The 4,890-nt window shown below is 43.1% G+C and overlaps 1 long non-coding RNA gene across 1 annotated transcript; it reads right to left on the bottom strand.

Moving 5' to 3' along the window:
- Positions 1–1,606: 1,606 nt before the first annotated feature.
- On the bottom strand, positions 1,607–2,761 carry LOC134434800 (uncharacterized). The gene is made up of 2 exons (XR_010031934.1): positions 2,432–2,761; positions 1,607–2,127 (listed from the first exon to the last, which is right to left on the bottom strand). It is a non-coding gene; the product is annotated as an uncharacterized LOC134434800 (long non-coding RNA).
- Positions 2,762–4,890: the final 2,129 nt, after the last annotated feature.

Here is a 4,890-nt window from a genome sequence, read left to right on the forward strand (position 1 = left end):
GGGGTTTCAGTGCTGAAGGATTACCGGGGTTACAGGGGTCCCAGTGGTCCGTCCAACGTGCTGTGTGCGTGTCCCCCCCAGTGGCACTGAAGAGTCCAACGGAGCCGGTGGTGGGTGGTCCAGTAGTCCTGGTTGGGGGGGGAACACTAACACAACAGCACGATGAAACAAGGCAGAAGTACAGTTCAAGAGAAATCCAAAATCGTTGTGAAAAGTCAGAAGGCTGGTCAGAATTACCGGGGTGGAAGAGTAGTCGGGAGTCGAGAAGGCAGAAGGCAGGTCTTGTTTTCCGGGGAAGAAGAATTGTCAGGGTACAGGCGGGTCCGGGGTCACAAAGGAGTAGTCAGGTAGAATTGCGAGCAAACAGGTTCAGGGTGTGAGCTTTGCAGACGATCTGACAAAGTAGAGCTGAAAGACAAGGCTTTAAATACTGGGAGAGGTTAGTGGGTAATGTAGCGCAGCTGGCAGAGTAATCAGAGGAGAGCAGGGCAGAGACAGGTGGAGCTAGTTTGGGTGAGTAGAGAGTGGTGAGCAGCACTGTGGCAGATAATTGAAACCAATTAAGGTGGTGAACTGGTGGAGTGAGATGGCTCATGACACAACTTACCTAACAATAAGTCTTGTGCCATGCATCGTCTTAGGTGTCTGGAAAGAAAATTGAAAAGGAATCAACAGTATTACAAAGATTATACAACCTTCATGAATGAGACAATAGCGAGTGGAGATGCAGAGAAAGTCCTGGAGCAAGACTTGCACAAAGGCCCAGTTTGGTACATTCCACACCAGTGGCGGCTCCTGCCATTTTTTTCAGGTGGTGCAATTTCCACCCGTTATGCCAATAAACACCATAAAGTCCACCGGACTGAGGTATATTTGTTTAGGTATCAAGATCATGTCCCTAACTTGTTTGTGACTATAAATCCAGATATCAGATATCAATTTTAGGCAATACCTATTTTATTCACCAGATGGCAACACTGAGCTAGTTAAGGTGTCAAACTAGGGAAATGATATTGAGAAACCTTCAAAGCAAAACAATAGCCAGTATATCATTTGCCAACAACACATTTACCATCATTTATGTATTTCCCTCATTATTACAGAATCCTATAAAATAAGTAATAAACACATAACCTCCTAATTGTAAACAATGCATGTTTTGTTTCGAAAGAATGCAATTAAAGTGATGGCATATAAATTCAAGTCATGTAATTATTGAAGTTTTGGAGAAAAAGAATAAAGAAAGAAAAGCATAACCAATGGTCAAACAAACATGGTTAAGTGAAGATTACTTATGTGAGATTACACTGCACCATTAAACATAAATAATGTGTCATTGAACATTCTGCTATTATTGTCATCCTTACATAAAATATTTCAACCATTACAAGCAAGTCAATGACTGAGCACAAAAGGTGAAGTTATTTAGCTACATAAGGATTCTTCCAACTTGGCTTAAGTTGGAAGAATGAACTACAGTATATGCATTGGAGCTAGCAGCACCTAATCATTATATTGATCCCATCACCATTCTTATTTCATTCATTCTGAACTAAAAACTGGAAATGTGCTTAATTCACAAGAATTGAGAGAGAGAGAGAGGATGTCAAATTCAAATGTTTTACTGAATAAAAAAGGTATTTGAACAAAGGCACAATGGTAGACAAGCAAGATACAAAGAGAAGGGTGTCTAAAATATGTTATCACAGTTCACAATGCTCTGTGGGTAGCAGTAAAAGTCCAAATACAGAAATATAACACACAGAAGATACAATGATAAAATATATCAAACAACATCCAATGTCCACATACAAGCAGCTAGTAAAGTGCCAGTGCACCTCAGCATCCCCTACACTCAGGGTTTTCGTAGATGAGGGAGAGCTCTGTGTGCAGCTTTGCTTGATCCAATATGGGGTATGCCTTCGCATGTAGAGCATGAGCACCAAACAGATCTCCTTGCAGCAAGGTGGCACTAACCAGGGTGTCAGTGAAGGAAAAACCCTTCTTGCAGTCAAAACGGTGTCACAGATCTCTTTGACCATCCTTTGCTTCTCTTCCTCTCCCAAGGCTGTTCTTGCTCGTTTGGTAGATGGTTCTCCCTGGACCTGGTGATGTGAGGTGGAGTCCCTGAATGCAAGAAAATACAATATACAATAGGTTTTGTAAGTTGGGCCATTTGCTGTTGAGTAGTCTTCATTCTACTTAAAAGACAGTTATTTCACTGTATCCTTTTAACAACATCAAACACACACACAGAACTCTTTAGTTCACAACTTTTCTTTCATTTTGTGTGTCCATAAAGGATTTTAATCTAGTATAGCCATTTCAGCAAACTAGACTACACGGCACACCTCATGCTACATTTAAATAACTTAATCATTATTGCTTTAAGCACATTTCAATTAATATGTAGTTATAAATATATTCTTACCTATGACCAGCACACTGCTTGTGAACCTCTGGAGGGCCCTTCGAGTGACGACCTGATCGAGAATGCTGGTCAGCCTGGGTGGACCGTGGAAAAAAAAAATTTGAGATCCCACTCAGCTATGGCTGAAAACTTGAGACAGCTGTCCGTGTGATTCCTTGCTTTCTCGTGCCTCTTAACTTTGTCCGAGAGCCTATTTTAATGTCCAGGCTGTACCGTCTGCCGTGTTGTTTTCTGGGTGGAAGCAAAGGCAAGGGTAGCAAAAAAGTGCATTGGCTACACAGCCGGCTAGCCAGGGGTTTCGGAGGTACCAGTTCTTGTTGAAAGATCGTGTGTAGGACTCCTCCACTTTCGAAGACACTTGCTTGGCATTTCAGGTCTAATGGTCCTATCTGTTTGATCGTTGCTTTCTCCGCATTTGTAGTACGACGAAAGGGCACTTCTTTCAGAGACACTGCCGTATTCTCGCACTCAACACTCGCCATCTTGTTTGTAGAATGCTCATCATGCTCCCGCGCAAGTTGCAACATGCAGATGACGAAAGCACGTCGTTTGTGCGAGCACATAAACCCTCATAGAAAATGTATTGGGGGCCTGATTTTTGAAAAAAACTGACGTACCATTACTGTCAATGGGAGAGCTCTAGTGCGACTCCGAGCTTGACAGAAATCGCCCCAAATGGGCGTGGTACCACCAGGCGCGACATTAATCTGATTGGACAATGACCAACCAGTTTGACTACAGAAGACTAATCACCATCCCTAGCAACGAATGTTACATTAAAAAAAAACCCAAACATCTGTGTTTGGTAGTGCGTCGCACAAATCGCCCCTATGGAGGAGCCGCCGTTGTTCCACACCGTGGGGTGTACCATCCTCAGAAGCCCGGTAAGATACGTGTCGTTTTTGACTGTGCTGCGAAGTTTCAACAGACTTCTCTGAATGATCATCTCTTGACTGGTCCTGATTTGACAAATGCCTTAGTAGGAGTACTGTGCCGTTTTCGCAAAGGACCTGTGGCTCTTATGTGCGACATCGAACGTATGTTCCACCAGTTCCATGTCAAGAAAGAAGATCAAGATTATCTGAGATTCCTCTGGTGGGATGGTGGTAACCTGGAGACACAGCCTTCTATCTACAGGATGAAAGTTCATCTGTTTGTCGCAGCGTCCTCACCAGGCTGCGCCAACTTTGGACTTAACCCTTTTACTGCCGTCGTCGCAAAATTGCGACAGGTCGCGGTATTGAATTAGGTGGGCTGTCACGTCGAATAGAGTGTAAAATCTTGTCCATACTCCTTTCCACTGGGTGGCAGACATGTGGTACTTCAATCCTTTCTAAGAATTTCGACCCCTCTTAGTGCATTTTTTTCGAGTAATTTCCATCTGAAAACCCAGACGCGGAAGTTGCGTTGCAAGTCACTATTTCAAAACAAAGGAGGATCGGCGTTGTGAGATTGTGCACATAATTTCCTCTAATTCAAGCCCAAATACATTCCAAATGCAAGTTGTCTTGGTGGTTTATGTTTAGTGACATTATATTTTCCCACAAGTTGATTGTATATGTGTAGACATTTATAATATGGCCTTAGGCAATGCGTCTCCTATTGCTAGCTTAGCCGTGGCTACAGAGAAGAACAGCCAATTCGAATAGGCAGAGAAATAGATCCCCTTGCCAAACACAGGGAAACATGGCGTCAGTTTTACATACATAAACAGTTTTACAAACATAACTGATCCTAACCACAACTCAATGGAAAGTTTCGGGATTGAGAGAAGTGGTTTGTTTGGAGACTTCATTACGTAGGGGAGTTCCCATTTGAACACACGCGACGCGAAGGCGAAGCCCTGTTCCAGGCGAGCTGAACCCATGCGACTGGTTTCATTCACTGAATAAATCTGAAGCAAGTTGGCCTGCCCCCAGACGACAACTTTTCATGATGTTTTGTGTGCAATGCAATTGCGTATTTCGCCCCTCAAGTAATTGCAGCCATTATTATAAGAAAAAAGATGTTGCTGCTGAGATTGCAACACAGACGATCAATCGGCTGTTTGGGACCTCCCCTGTCAAACACAGAAACACGGTGTAGACCTAGGAAACATGATCCTGAACACAAACTAATGAACATTTGCGGGGTTGTGAGAATGTGTTTGCTTGGCGATTTGTAAATGGTTACGGGGGATTTCCTTAGAACATGCGAGAAACGTTTATTGTCATCCAAACCCACAGGGCGATATGCGTAATTTCACTGAATAAACCTCCAAATAGGCAACCACTATTTCTATGTCGTACGTTTTATATGCAATACAATGCCATATGTCGCCCCTAAAGTGATTGCAGTCATCATGTGTTCATCGAAATAGGCTATATTTCACTTGGTGGTGAACTTTGACGTGCGTCTTCCCCTAAGCTGGAGTAGGCGAAACAGCGAAAACATAAAGATAACGTATGTCATTTCCCTCT

The sequence above is a fragment of the Engraulis encrasicolus genome, chromosome 19 (assembly GCF_034702125.1).
Source record: "Engraulis encrasicolus isolate BLACKSEA-1 chromosome 19, IST_EnEncr_1.0, whole genome shotgun sequence".
NCBI classification, from domain to species: domain Eukaryota; kingdom Metazoa; phylum Chordata; class Actinopteri; order Clupeiformes; family Engraulidae; genus Engraulis; species Engraulis encrasicolus.